Consider the following 16,433-nt stretch of genomic DNA (forward strand, 5'->3'; position numbering starts at 1 on the left):
CAGAGGTTTAGAGCGGTCAGTCGATTTGCAAGGTACTGGGGCTCCTGTTCATGGCTCATAATATACACTGGAACAGGATGTAGTCTGAAGTGGCAGATCCAGTACTTCAGGCGAGGTGATCTGGAGTAGAGTGCCCGGAGAAAAGAAGAAGGCACAGTGCACCTGCTAGGATGGGCCCCAGTGGTTAATCAATGGATGGTTGATGGAGTCTAAGCCAGGGTAGTCCAAGTACAAGAGGGCTGGATGTCTTACAGACAGATTTTAAAAGCGTTGCTTGCGTAAAAATGGCCCCATACACGCATATATGGGCCGCTTGCGAACACCACAAATTTTAAGAAACCCAAAAGTACATGCGAACAAGCCTGTGCATGCGTCAAGAATAGGGTGGCAGAAAAGGGGCGGGGCCTGAAACTGCTGGTCCTGATGAGGAGCAAATCTGGAGATTTTGAGCCAGATGAGTCCTGAACACTGGGAGGAGGTGGGGGGGGAGAGAGAGAGAGAGAATATAACATTCTATATATCTCCCACTGTAAGAGGGGTACTTTCAACCAGAGTGAGTTTTGGGGGGCGGTATTACATTGGCCTGCCTAGGGTGCAAGGGTCTGTAGACCCTTGTAACACTGCCCCACCCAAAACCCACCCTGAGTTGAAAATGCCCCTCTTACAGTGGGATATATAGAGAGTGTCATATTGTCTCTCTAACAGAGTCGCTCTCTTGCTCTCTCTCTTCCTCCCCCCAATGGTCACTTGTGTGAGCATGTTATTAAAATATGCACATAAAGGCTGCACACATACGTGCGGCGAGGATATTTTAAATGATACGCGTGTATTGCACATACGATATAAAATTAAGCATATCTTTGCTCGTGTACGAATAAGAGCATTTATAATTTACCTGTTAGGGAGCACATAGAACTGAAGATTTTCTTGAGGAGAGCCAATCTGCATAGTGATAGGCAGCATGGCAACTGTCATGCGACCAGGTAAGGGTTCTCCATAAACGAATGAAATAACAAAAGGGGTGGTCAAGCCAGTGGTAAGGCACCCATACTGGTGTAATAGCGATTCCTGAATAAAGTTACCCCCTGCTCCGGAATAGACTAAGGCTTCAGTTTTAATTGAGTGTTTTCCAAAGGTGAGGGACACCGGTATCATAAGCTGTGGAGATGAAATAGGACTGTGGAAAACTGCCTTCCCCACTAGGCTTCTTTTTACGAGGGTTTCTGTTTTCTCGGGTCAACTGCTAACAAAAATGTCCCTGTTCTGCACAGTAGAAGCAGAAGTTATACAGTCTTCAATTCATCTTTTTTTTCATCTACTGAGAATCGTGTGCTGCCCAATTGCATGGTTTCTTCAATGGTAACAACCTTTGCTAGCTCTAGGGCAAACTCCAGAGGGTTCAAAAGCTTAGGAGTCACCGGAATGGTTCGATAAGAGGCCCTCCTTTCTCGAGCTTGTTCCTGGAATCACAGGTCGATATGAACTGCCAAGGCAATAAGTGCTTCTAGGAATGGAAGAGGGTCCCAGACTGCCAAGTCTCCTTTATTTTTCCCAGATAATCCTTGCAAAAAAATGTTGATTTGGCTATCTTCCCCTCAACCCAGCTCAGAAGCCAGGGTACAGAATTTAATGTGTACTCGCCAACAGTGCAAGTGCTTTGAAGAATGCGAAGAGGTTTTGTGGCAGCAGACAAGGCCTGTCTGAGTTGGGCAAAAATCAGGCAAAACTGTTGTGAGAAGTTATCCAGGTTTCTGAGAAGCAAGTCATCGTGTTCCCACAGGGAAGAAGCCCAGGTGAGGGCAGAACCGTCCAACAGGGAAAGAATGTACATTATCTGGACACGATCAGAAAAATAAATGAGCTGTAGCTTGAAGTGCATTTTGCAAACGTTAGGGAACCCTCTGCACTTCTTAGGGTTGCCACTATACCTTGGAGAAGGTGAGAGCTCTATCATGGATTCCATGGTCTGGATGGGTGCTGGTGCAGGGTTCACCAGACCTGGTACTGGGACTGGATTCAGAAATTGGGTTTGTACTGTATCTAAATGCTGAGATAAAGTCTGCAGTAACCCATTTGCTAGATCAAGTTGCTGCTGGGTCTGCTGCATAAATCTGTGCAGGAGACTATTCAATTCACTTTTTTGCTCCTGCATCTGGGTGGCCAAAGCAGCAGTGGCCTGTCATGGAGACATGTTCACCAAGCTCATGGCCTCAGCAACCTGTTGAACTGCGTATGTGTGAGACCCTCTTGCCAAGGCACAACTGACACAACCTCGGAAGCAGAGCCCCAAGGATTGTGCTACTGGCGGGTGAACGAGACTCTGCATGGGTCAGGTTAAGATACGGTCCAGGAGTCTGTAACTACGGTCAGATCTGACGAGCAGGCTAAGGCTGAAGACCAGACTGGCAAGACCGTGGCTGAAGGCGAATCAAAGCTGAGGCTGGAGACTGTGGCTGAAGACAAGGCAGGCTAGGACAAAAGCAAGGCAGGCTTGGATGAGGGTTTGGATAAAGGCTTGGACAAAGGCAAGGCAAAGGACCTGTTTGCTGAGGCAGTTCTGTGTGCTGCACAGCTGGGGTTTAAATACCCAGCCATGTGATGACATCAGGAGGCACCAAGAACATGGATTCCTGCTGTGGAGCCTTCATAGCTTGGCACATGAATCTAGGAGCAGGGCAGGAGTGGGGTGTTTCCCTGCCGCATGGAATGGCAGTGTTCGGCTGCCATTCCATGTTCGACATTTGGGTGAGTGCAACCACTCATGGGTCTGTTCCATAAGCAGTAAATGTAACTGAAATCTTTCCTCTCATTCTGAGGATAATATTCAGAAGCCATTACCCTGAGTAAATACTGATTTTCCCAGGTAAACTAATTGTCTGAAAATTGGCCAACCCTTACCCAACTATGCACGAGTAACAACAACATACATAATTTTAGTAGGGTAAAAAGGGCTCAGGGATGTGTTTAGAACAGGGAGGGAAATGAATCTAAATTACATTTTCAAATCTACATGCGTTAGTTTATTGGGAATAATTACTTAGAGACTAAAGCAGGTGCAAACGTCTGGGAGTACTTTTTCCTGGGGCATTTTTCAAAGAAGTATGCTTGTACTTTCCCTTTGAAAAAGCAGAGTTGCTTACCTGTAACAGGTGTTCTCCTAGGACAGCAGGATGTTAGTCCTCGCATGTGGGTGACATCATCAGATGGAGCCGGCACGGAAAACTTTTGTCAAAGTTTCTAGAAGCTTTGACTGGCACAATGAGCATGCCCAGTATGCCATTATCTGCACTTCCACGCGGGCCCCCCCTTCAGTCTTGTAACAGAATTTACGAATGAAAAAATAAAATAAAACACAGGAGAACCCAACTCCGCAGGGTGGTGGGTGGGTTTCCTGAGAACTAAAATCCTGCAGTCCTAGGAAAACAACTGTTACAGGTAAGCAACTCTGCTTTCTCCTGGGACAAACAGGATGGTAGCCCTCACACATGGGTGAATACCAAGCTACAGGTTGCTCCCGGATACAACAATGATCAACAGCCTCTAACAGGGTGCCAACGGGCACAAAAACTTCAGTGCTGTTGGTAACAGAGGGAGGCAGCCTGAACCCTAACAATGGGCTTTAGGTAGGGAGAATTGGGTTTAAGCATGGAAGAGATGTGAAGGACAGATTGGCCAAAGTTGCTATCTTGTCGACCATCCTTGTCCAAGCAGTGGTAAGCCGCAACGTGTGCAGAGAACTCCACGTCACAGCCCTGCAGATTTCAGCAATGGGGGACTACCCACAAGTGGGCCACTGACGCTGCCATAGCTCTCACAGAGTGAGCTTTGACTTGGCCTCCCAGCTGAAGGCCCACTTGTGCATAGCAGAAGGAAATAGAATCTGCTTGTCAATTGGACATAGTTTGTTTGCCCACCGCCACTCCTAATCTATTCTTATCAAAAGATATGAAGAGCTGGGTGGATTGTCTGTGGCTTGCTGTACGTTCTAAGTAGAAGGCTAGGGCCCTCTTGCAATCCAACGTATATAAAGCCCACTCGCCCTGGTGAGAATGGGGCCTCGGAAAAAAGGTGGGCAGCATAATGGACTGATTGAGGTGAAAATCAGTCACCACCTTAGGCAGGAACTTAGGGTGGTAATCCGGACGCATTCTATCATGAAAATATTTTGTGTAGGGCAGATACGTGACCAAGGCTTGAAGCTTGAAGTGACTGCCACCAGGAAGAGGACCTTCCAAGTGAGGAACTTCAGATCGCAGGAGTGCAGAGGCTCGAAAGGATACCGTTTGAGCCACGCCAAGACCATGTTGAGGGTCCCAGGACACAGCAGGAGGCTGGAGGGGGGGGGGGGCCTCAGATGAAGTAGGCCCCTTAGAAAGCAACCTACTAAGGGATGAATGGAGATGGGCATGCCAGCAACACCTCAATGGTAAGCACTGTCAGCGCTCATGGAGGACCCTTACGGAGGTGGTTTTAAAGTCAGCCTCAGAAAGGTGCCACAAATAATTCAAGAGTCTTGGAATGGGGAAGGTGAATGGATCTAAACCTTGTCCCTTGCACCAGACAGACGGCTGAGGGGGGATATCATAGAGGTCTTTAAGATCATGAGAGGTCTTGAACGAGTAGATGTGACTCGGTTATTTACACTTTCGAATAATAGAAGGACTAGGGGGCATTCCATGAAGTTAGCAAGTAGCACATTTAAGACTAATCGGAGAAAATTCTTTTTCACTCAACGCACAATAAATCTCTGGAATTTGTTGCCAGAGGATGTGGTTAGTGCAGTTAGTGTAGCTGGGTTCAAAAAAGGTTTGGATAAGTTCTTGGAAGAGAAGTCCATTAACTGCTATTAATCAAGTTTACTTAGGGAATAGTCACTGCTATTAATTGCATCAGTAGCATGGGATCTTCTAGGTGTTTGGGTAATTGCCAGGTTCTTGTGGCCTGGTTTGGCCTCTGTTGGAAACAGGATGCTGGGCTTGATGGACCCTTGGTCTGACCCAGCATGGCAATTTCTTATGTTCTTATGTTCTTATGTTCAGTTGGTAAGACTTTCTTGTGGAAGGCTTCCTGGAAGCTACCAGCACCTGAGACACTTCATCAGAGAGGTCCAGGGGTTGTAGGACTAGGTGCTCAACATCCAGGTCATCAAGGCTAATGCTCGGAGGTTTGGATGTCACATTCTGCCTGATCCTGAGTGATCAGATTGGGAGAGGTCCTCAGATGGATGGGCTCTCTGACTGACGGGTCCCGAAGGAGCAGAAATCAGACCTGTCTGAGCCAATAAGGGGCCTCGAGAATCATGGTCCCCTGGTCCTGCTGGAGCTTTAAAAGAGTATTCATGATCAGCGGAAGAGGAGGTTACGCAAACAGGAGACCTGTGCCCCAATGTTCGGCAAAGGTGTCTGAGGCTAGAAGGCCATCCGACCTGAATAGGGAGATAGGGAGCAGAAGTTGCTCACCTTGCATTTGCAGGGGGAAGCAAAGAGATTTATGTCTGGAGTTCCCCACTGGTGGAAAATCTGGGCTGCCACTGCCAGATTCAGGGACCACTCATGTGGCCAAAACGCACAGCTCAGGCAGAAGACTAGGAAGTTCATTTCTCCAGCTAGGTACATTGCTCTCAGGGACATGCCCTGTGACGGAGCCCAGGACCAAATCTGCACCGACTCCTGTCTTCCTGTTTGTTTATGTACCATATTGCTACCTGGTTGTCCGTCCGAGTCAGGACTGCCTTGTGGGCCAAGCGGTCTCGGAACACCCAAAGAGAACATAAGAACATAAGAAAATGCCATACTGGGTCAGACCAAGGGTCCATCAAGCCCAGCATCCTGTTTCCAACAGTGGCCAATCCAGGCCATAAGAACCTGGCAAGTACCCAAAAACTAAGTCTATTCCATGTAACCATTGCTAATGGCAGTGGCTATTCTCTAAGTGAACTTAATAGCAGGTAATGGACTTCTCCTCCAAGAACTTATCCAATCCTTTTTTAAACACAGCTATACTAACTGCATGAACCACATTCTCTGGCAACAAATTCCAGAGTTTAATTGTGCGTTGAGTAAAAAAGAACTTTCTCCGATTAGTTTTAAATGTGCCCCATGCTAACTTCATGGAGTGTCCCCTAGTCTTTCTACTATCCGAAAGAGTAAATAACCGATTCACATCTACCCGTTCTAGACCTCTCATGATTTTAAACACCTCTATCATATCCCCCCTCAGTCGTCTCTTCTCCAAGCTGAAAAGTCCTAACCTCTTTAGTCTTTCCTCATAGGGGAGTTGTTCCATTCCCCTTATCATTTTGGTAGCCCTTCTCTGTACCTTCTCCATCGCAATTATATCTTTTTTGAGATGCGGCGACCAGAATTGTACACAGTATTCAAGGTGCGGTCTCACCATGGAGCGATACAGAGGCATTATGACATTTTCCGTTTTATTCATCATTCCTTTTCTAATAATTCCCAACATTCTGTTTGCTTTTTTGACTGCCGCAGCACACTGAACCGACGATTTCAATGTGTTATCCACTATGACACCTAGATCTCTTTCTTGGGTTGTAGCACCTAATATGGAACCCAACATCGTGTAATTATAGCATGGGTTATTTTTCCCTATATGCATCACCTTGCACTTATCCACATTAAATTTCATCTGCCATTTGGATGCCCAATTTTCCAGTCTCACAAGATCTTCCTGGAATTTATCACAATCTGCTTGTGATTTAACTACTCTGAACAATTTTGTGTCATCTGCAAATTTGATTATCTCACTCGTCGTATTTCTTTCCAGATCATTTATAAATATATTGAAAAGTAAGGGTCCCAATACAGATCCCTGAGGCACTCCACTGTCCACTCCCTTCCACTGAGAAAATTGCCCATTTAATCCTACTCTCTGTTTCCTGTCTTTTAGCCAGTTTGCAATCCACGAAAGGACCTCGCCACCTATCCCATGACTTTTTACTTTTCCTAGAAGCCTCTCATGAGGAACTTTGTCAAACGCCTTCTGAAAATCCAAGTATACTATATCTACCGGTTCACCTTTATCCACATGTTTATTAACTCCTTCAAAAAAGTGAAGCAGATTTGTGAGGCAAGACTTGCCCTGGGTAAAGCCATGCTGACTTTGTTCCATTAAACCATGTCTTTCTATATGTTCTGTGACAAATCGCCCTAAGCTCCAGGAAGTTTATCTGGCATAGAGATTCCTGAGCTGTCCACCAACCCTGCATGTGGAGCTTGTCCATATGGGCTCCCCAACCATGGAGGGAGGCATCGTTGGTAAGTACTACCTTAAAAGGGATTCCCTGTTCCAGATTGGAGAGATTCTCCCACCAGGACAGGGAGACTGGCAGCAGTGTCTTGATGGAGACATGTGCCTCAAGGTCCTGAGACGCCTGCAGCCATTGTGACCATAACGTTCACTGTATTCTGCACATGCAGAGACAGGCCAATGGAGTGACATGGAAAGAGGCAACCATGTGGCCCAACAGACGGAGCAGCAGACAGACAGGAACTGTGGATTGCTGTGCACCAAGCCAGCCAGTGATGAGAGGGCAAGGGCCCGATCTTGGGGCAGATACACCTTGGCCTGAACCGTGTCCAGCCTGGCCCCTATGAAGTCCAGATGGGATGATAGGCAGAGGTGGGACTTGGGCTAATTGATAATAAACCCCAGGGATGCAGCACTTGGATGGTCAAATGTAGAGAGCATACTGCTCCCTGCTGGGAGGCGCTTTTGATCATCCAGTTGTCGAGGTAGGGGAACACATGAGCCCCTGACATCTGAGGTGCACCCCCACCACTGCCAGGCACTTGGTGAAAATCTGATGGGCTGAGGCCAGGCTGAACGGCAGTACTCGATACTGATAGTGAGCCTTTTCTACCACAAAGCGCAGATACTTCCTGTGACTCAGGAAGACTGCAGTGTGGGTGTAGGCATCCTACAGGTAGAGGAAGCAGAGCCAGTCTCCTCGGCTGAGGAGAGGGATCAGGGTGCCCAGAGAAACCATTCTGAACTTTTCCCTTTTGAGGAATTTGTTCAAGGCTCTGAGCTTGAGAATGGGGCGTAGTCCCCAGTTCTCTTTGGTATCAGGAAATATCTTGAATAGACCCCTTGGCCTTGTTGGCGGAGGGGAACGGGTTCTACCACTCCTGCCATTATAAGGGCGAAGAGCTCTGTCAGAAGTATTCCTTGCTGGGCAGATGAACACCAAGATGGACATGGGGGAAAGTCCACAGGGACATCCCTGAAATTCAGGTGATAACCCCGGTGGACAATGGTGAAAACTCACCGGTCCAATGTAACAAGTTGCCATCTGTGGACAAAATGAAGTAACTTGCCCTCTATAGGAGGGCAGGATGCTGGGGTCATGGCAGGCTGACTCACGCTTCCTCGCCCCCAGTCAAAACCCCGTAATGGGGTTCTTCTGGGGGGCTGGTTGGGACTTGGGGGTCCGCTGTTGACAAGGACAACTCCTGGAACCAGCATGGGATGTAAGTACCCGGGAGGCGGGAGGATATTTTTTTTTGGCGGTAAAAGGATTTCTTCGAATTTTGCCTTGAGGACTTCCTGGCGGAGGATGGCGGGTCAGAGGCACTAGCTGATAGCTGTTGAAGGGTCTCATGGTGGTCCTTCAATTGGGCTAACGCATCCTTGACCTTGTCCCCAAACAGATTCTCTCCCATGCAAGGAAGATCAGCCAGCTTCTCTTGGACCTCCGGGCGGAGGTCCGAGGCTCGGAGCCAGGCCATCCTATGGGCACCAATGCCCACTGCAGCCATCCTCGCCACTATCTCAAAGACATTGTAGGTGGATCTCACCTCATGTTTTCCCGCTTCTAGACCCTGTTGTACTACAGCAGAGAACATATCTTGTTGTTGCTGTGACAGGCACTCTGAAAGCTCCTGGACCTGTTTCCACAGGTTCCGATTGTATTGGGTCATATACAATTGATAGGAGGTGATGCGGATGATGAGTTTAGCGCCCTGAAATACCTTCCTAACTAGGCCATCCAGCTCCCTGTGATCCCAGCCAGGAGGGGTAGAGGCATGGATGCTGGAGCGCTTGGCTTTTTTGAGAGTGGACTCCACTACCACTGATTGGTGAGAGAGATGGCATCCCAAAGCCTGTTGGACCAAATAAATGGCATCTGCCTTCCTATTTACCAGAAGAACTGATTCTGGATGTTCCCAGATCCAGAGGACGGTCACTATCTCCTTTGCGGTGTCGACGCCACTATCTCCTTTGGGGCGTCAACAAACTGCAGCACTTCCAGCATATAATGTTGAGCATCCTCCTCTGTGTGGAGCTGGAAGGGGATAGCTTTGGCCATGGCCCGGAAGAAACCAGCAAAGGAGAGATCCTCTGTGGGAGATCTATGCCTTTCATCGGGGGGCGAACGCTCTGACAGGATATCACCAAAATCCTCAGAGGAGGACTCCGAGGTATCATCTCCCCAGGGGTCATATGGGCCCTCCTCTTCGCTAAGGTCCCTGGGGGGGCCTGTTTGGGTGAACCCTATCCAAGTCCCTCTGCGAAGGCATCGAGGGCACCGGTGGCCTTGAGGGCGGCAAGGGCACTGACAGCATCGGTAGCAAAGAAACTGATGGCACCGGTGGCTGCAGTGAGTTTTCCTCCTTTGAGGCCCCAGCGATGAGAATCACTCCAGAGGGGAGCATCGGTGACTGTTGGGGCATCAAGGAACCTTTGGCACTCGTTGCGTTGGAAGGACACCAAGAAGAACGTCCAGACACTCGAGCAGGGGCACTAATAGCGCTGGCTCAGGTTCCGGCACCGGTATGGGGGCCGGTGCTGGGGGTGTTTTGATGCCCCATAGGGCCCGGAGCACCGCACTCTGCACCCTGCAGTCCAACTCCTCCTGGAAGTCTGGTAGATATAGGACTGATGGAGGGGGACGGCGTCACCGGAGCCTTCTCGGAGCCCCAAAGAGGCTCAATGCCTGGCACACATATCAGTGTGGAGTGCCTGGGACTCCTGGGTCTGTCGGAGGATGGGGCGTCCTCACCACAGGGTCACTTCGGTGGTGGCATGGCAGCCACAAGTGCTGCAGCGGGGCTGTGCACCAACGGCAACCAGTGATGGTGTTTGTGGGACTTGGCCCAGTCTTTCCCTGGTGCCGAGGAAGCTGAAGGTTCCAGTGTTTTTGAGAGCATTTTTGGAGATGGCCTGTCACTGGTCCCTCTTTCCTGAACAAACCTGCCGGGGGAGTAGATAGGGACAGAGTATCTATTGGTTCCCCTCGACCTCCAGGAGTCGACATCTCCGAAGCCGGTGTGGATGGAGTGGACTTTTTGGGATCAAAGAGTTTCTCCATCTTGGTCAGCCTTGCACGATGGCCCTTGGGGGTCATCTAATCACACAGCTGACACCCTCAGACGTCGTGCGATACCCCCATGCAGAGGATACAAACCTCGTGTAGATCAGTGATGGACATCGTCCATGGGCACTTAGGGCACTGATGAAAACCGGACGATGCCATGAAAAATAGGCAGTGAGTGGTCAATGGCCAATGGCCACTAAAGAGCGACATGCTGGAAATCAACTGCTAAAGAGGTAAAAATAACCTTCCGTGCCGTAGAAGGGATACCGACTGGAGAAGGGAGACCCGACGATGAAAATACGAGAAATACGATGAAAATACGAGAAATTTTAACGAAAAAATCCACGAGATGAGCGGAGCTCAAAACCATGAGGCAACTAACTCTGCGGAAATAAAGAGACTGAAGGGGGGCCCCGCGTGGATAGTGGCATGCTGGGCATGCTCAGTGTGCCAGTCAAAGCTTCTAGAAACTTTGACAAAAGTTTTCCGTGCCGGGCTCCATCTGATGATGTCACCCATATGTGAGAAATACCATCCTGCTCGTCCTAGGAGAACTGGTTCAAAACCCGTACATAAAAGTACCTGTAGACTTTGGATCTTTGTAGGCAGATTTAAAAATCGCCCCCTCTATGGGAAGAAAGCTTAGAGAGAATAGTTCAGTCTGGACATGGGGGAGGGTCATTTTCAAACAGACCACGTAAGAAAATCAACAAAAATGCATGCAAATTACATCAGTTTGCAAAATGGACTCATATGCCTAGGTCCACGGTGAAAAAATGATCCCTCCAAAATCCACCCCACAATAGTTACACCTGCTATTTGGTGCGCACACAATTTTCCTGAAAATGTATGTACATAAAGTGAAATTTTACAAAGTATACACAAAAATACAAATCTTGCCCCCAGCTCCACACCCAGGAATGGCTCCATTTGATCTTGGTAATCTTACATGGGAACATAACATTTGTGTCTAAGTTTAGCTGCATATTGAGCAGGAAATGTGTAAAAGGGCACTTTGAGCATTTATTCCTTAGAGGTATTTAAATGTCTCTATCACTTCCTTCTTCCTTTCCTCCAGGATCTTTAAGTCTGTCTCCATATGCTTTAATATTAAAAACCCATCACCATTTTAGTAGCTGGATTGACTCCATCCAGTTTATATCCTTGTGAAGATGCGATCTCAAGATTTGTACACAGTATTCCAGATGAGGTCTCACCAAAAATTATTTAGAAGCAATATTGCCTCCTCTTTCCTAGTGGCTGTTCTTCTCCCTATGCACCCAAGCCTCCTTCTAGCTTTTGCTGTTGCTTATCTACCTGTTTAGCCACCTTTTAAGATTATCAGCTATGATTACCCCCAGACCTCACTCCTGTGCACAGAACTTCACCCTTATACTGCACTACTCCCTTGGGATTTTGCAACCCAAATGTATGACGCCACAGTTTTACCATTAGATCTTAGCTGCCAGACTCCAGACCATTCCTCAGTTTTTACTAGATCCTACTCATGGTTTCCATACCTTACAGAGTCTCTATCCTGTTGCAGATTGTGGTATAATCTGCAAAAAGGCAAACCTTCCCGAATAACTATTTTGCAACATGGTTTACAAACATGTTATAGAATTGGACTGAGAACTGATCCCTGCTGCAGGACACCATTAGAAACACCCCTTTCATCGGCATGAGCTCCATTTATCACTACATTTTGTTGCCTCCTACTCAACCAGTTTCTAACCCAGTTGTCTCTTTAAGGTCCATTGCTAAGGCATTTAAGGGCCGATACAGTAAAACCCGCGGGAGAGCCGGCGCTCCAAGGCGAGCACCTGCTCTCCCAACACGCGCCCAGGCCACTCTCCTGGGTGCACGATCAAGTATTTAAATGAGGGCCCGTGGTAAAAGGAGACGGCGGCTGTCAGCGGGTTTGACGGCCGACGCTCAATTGTTCCGGTGTCTGTTCTCGAGCCCGCTGACAGCCACGGGTTCAGAAAACGGACGCCGGCAAAATTGAGCATCCGTCTTGCAGGCCACGGGCACATTTAAAAAAATTTTTTTTTTAATTTTTTTTTATTTTTGGGGCCTCCGACTTAATATCACTATGATATTAAGTCGGAGGGTGTACAGAAAAGCAGTTAATTTCTGAAAGTAAAATGTGCAGCTTCACTGCACATTTTGCTTTCTGTATCGTGTGGGAATGTCTAATAGGCCCATCAACATGCATTTGCACGTTGCGGGCGCTATTAGGTTCGGGGGTGTGGGGGGGGGGGGTGTTGGACGTGCTATTACCCCTTACTGTATAAGGGGTAAAGCTAGCGCATCGAAAACACACATCCAAACCCGGGCTAACAGTGCGCTCCACATAGCGCACTTTACTGTATTGGCCCATTAGTTTGTTTACTGTATATGTCGCCTATGTGGAGCTGTGTCAAAGGCCTTACTACAATCCAAGTGCACACCATCTCGTGTTCTCTCCTGATCCAACTCTCTGGTCACCCAAAGCAATTGTTTAGATTGCTCTGACAAAACCTACCTCTGGTGAAACCATGCTGCTTTGGAAGCGGTAATCCATTGGATTCCAGAAACTGCACTTTTCTTTGGTTTTTTTTTAGCAGTGGTTCCATTATTTTGATCATCAGGCTAACTGGTCTGTAGTTCCCAGCCTCCTCCTTACTTCCCCTTTTTTGAATAGGAACCACATCCACCTGTCTCCAGTCCTCCAGAACTACTCCCAACTCTTAAAGAAAGAAGCATTGAAAGGTCAGCCAGTGGAATTGCCAGAGCTTCTAATATCCTCAGAATATAGTCTGAGAAGCCCAATTGCTTTATTTCATTTTAGTTTCACTAGTTCCTTGCAAATAGTCTTTTAAAAACTGTTTGAGGTCCACCTCACTCCCATTCCTATTTTGTGGTAGGTTTCTGTGGTCCTACTCTAAGCTCTTCCTCAGTGAACCCTGAACAGAAATATTTGTTAAGCAATTCTCCTTTCTCTTCGCCAGCTTCTGTGCATTCCCCCCTTCACCTTTGAGTCTTATCCTATTTTTGCATTTCCTCCTGTCACTGATATAGCTAGAAAAAAAAAGTATTGTTCCCTTCTTTTACTGTATTAGCTATGTTTTTCTTCCGTTTGTGCCTTCGCTGTCCTAAGTACTTTCCTAGTTTTTAACTTTTCCGGATATTGATGCCCTCGGGACTTTTTTTTTTTTCTCTCCACCGGCTTGATTTGCCCTGTGGTCCCTCAAAAAGAACATAACATGCTGCATGTGAGCAGGTCCAGATTTAGGGATAGGCAACTGTCTAGCGCAGAGCTTTCCAAACTGTGTCGGGACACGTTAGTGTGTCGCCTGCAGTGTGCAGGTGTGTCGCGCAAGCCCGGTCAACTCTGATGTGAGTTTGGGCTTTTTTTTTTCTAGAGATTCACTTTTTTTTTCAGTTTATGGGTTGCTTATTATTGGGTGATTTTTGCTGTCAATCGCGTTTTTTTGGGGGGCTTGGTGGGTGGAACGAGCCCAGCCATCCTTGCATTGGCTGCTGCTGCCGATGAGGCCTGGCCATGAGGAGTGCTGACTGCAAGCAGCAGTGTCTGGTGATCATGGAAGGGAGTGAAGCACTTAACTGGCAACAATCAAAAAGACGAGGTACATGATTGTGGGGGCCAGACATGTGCTGGGGGGAGAGAAATGAGTGTGTGGGGGTCAGACATGTGCTTGAGGGGGAGAGATATGAGTGTGTGGGGGCCAGACATGTGCTGGGGGGAGGAGAGAGATGAGTGTGTGGGGGACAGACAATTTGTTTTATTATTGTTTCTCATAAATTATAACAATAACATGAATCTTGGAATATATATTTTTAATATAAATTTAAGGTTTTCATGAGATAGGTTGTGTCGTGAAACATTTTATTTATGTATATATTTAAGGAAACATACATAAATTGTCAAAATATGTTTCGTTCGTTTAACCTTTAACCTCTGGTTTACTAGTAGACTGAATTACCGTGTCGTGAAATTATGTTTGTCTAAAAAGTGTGTCACCAACATGAAAAGTTTGGAAAGCTCTGGTCTAGCGCAACACATTTTGATAGGAACCAAATACTCTGGCTCAAGAGGAATCTGTTTCTTAGGGCTGCCGCCGTGACACTTCATCCACCCCTACCCTGGCTCTCTGATCCTTCCTATGGGAAACGAAATCTTAAATCCAGCCCTAAATTCAGGCCGATGTAGTACAGGGCGCTCCGGTGGCGCGCACTGTTAACCGGCATTTGGACGCGCGTTTTCAACGCACTACTTTTACCCCTTATTCAGCTGACAGCTGTCCCTTCCGTCAAAAAAGAGGAGCTAGGGACGTACAAGGGTCCTTAGCGCCTCTTTTTACCATGGGCCCTAATTTAAATAAATTAAGTTACTGAATCGCGCGCACGGGAGAGTGGCCTGTGCACTCGCCCGCTCTCCCGCGTGGTTTACTGTATCGGCCCGATTGTGAGTACCACATCTATTTTTTCAAGAAAGACAGCAGTGGTCGCCTGTCTACCTCTTTCTGTGATCTCTTGAAGATTATGATCGCTAACCTTTTTTTCCTTTACCTTTTCAACCAATTTCATTCCCAAATCACAGTAGCCTCTTTATCTAGTTTTCAAATGCTGAGGGCTGAATTTTAAAAGTATCGCTCGCGCTAAAAAGCCCATAATACACGAGTATGTGGGCTGCGCGCGAGCAGCGCATATTTTAATAGCCGGACGTTACGTGCTTACCTACGCGTGCACGAGTAACACAAAAGGGGCGGAGTCTGGGCCAGGGCATGAGCGTTCCAGGGTGGGGCCAACTGTTACACACACAACTCTGCATTTTAAAACCGGAGGCTGCAGTGCGGGGTGGCTTGTTAGCCGCGTAACTTTACAGCTGCTCCTGATGAGAAGCTAGTGTGCAGATCTCACATTTTTGGCCTTACACGACAGGGTGTGAGGGGTCCAAGTTAACTGGGGGTCGTGCAGGATAAAGAACCAGAGGGGGGGTCTGGATGACCTTGAGGTTGACTGGGCAAGAGGTGGACTCATTGGGAAAAACTGGGAATGTCCCTCGCGTGAGCGTGTTTTAAAATCCACTTGCATACGCACATCAAAGCTGGCAAAGTGCTGTGGAACAGACGTGTGAAGTAGATTTGCTCGAGCGAACTCTCAAAATTAGGAGTATACTTACACACGGTAGGCATATTTTAAATCATACGTGTGCAAGAACGTGCACGATTTAAAATTCAAGCACATCTTCACTCACACATTGATACACACGTGTTCGGGCACATGCATGTTCGTTTTAAATTAGCCTGAAAGGTTTGTTGCCCTTAACAGTCTCTTTTTTTAGTTTTACCAACTGCTCTTCTACTTCCCCTGGCTTATCCCATCCGGCTAATGCCTCCTTGGGGTACTCTGCCATCTTAACGCAGTACGTTTTGGGGTTCCCACTATGCTGTTAGAAGTGGAGGAGTAGCCTAATGGTCGGAGCAGCAGGGTTCAAATTCTGTGACCTTATCTTCCATTGGCTCAGGTAAATCTGAGGGCCTAATTTTTAAGCACCTTTTCTTTAGACACAAAATGGGAGAAAAGCTTTAGCAAATCGCCCTTAGATTGTAAGCCTTCTGGGGATAGGGCTTACACTCATGAATGGTGGAATATAAAATAATAAAAATTAAAAAAAAAAACCAAAAAACCCCCCACTTTCCGCATTTGTAAGCACCAGGTCCAGAATTGCCCTGCCATGCATTCTGTTACTAGTTGCTGGAATAGTTCTTTCGGTAGACAATCCAGAAATTCCCTGCTTTGAGATGACACTGCTGCCAATATGCCTAATCAACATCTGACAAAGTGAAAAATCCCCTAGCAATAGCAACCACCACCTTTCATTGCAATTTTGCGAATGCTTTCAATTAAATCTCTCTCCATTTCTTCTACCTGCAAAGGAGGTCTGTATATTGCCCCACTATAAATGGATGCTCAATTCTTTTTCCAGATTAATTCATAGTACCTCCACCTTACCTGGTAAATGCTGCAGTTCTGTTGCTTTAGTGTTGATTTTTTATATATAGGGCCACTCCTTTTTTTTTCTTTC

This window comes from Rhinatrema bivittatum, chromosome 2, assembly GCF_901001135.1.
Source record: "Rhinatrema bivittatum chromosome 2, aRhiBiv1.1, whole genome shotgun sequence".
Lineage (NCBI taxonomy): Eukaryota > Metazoa > Chordata > Amphibia > Gymnophiona > Rhinatrematidae > Rhinatrema > Rhinatrema bivittatum.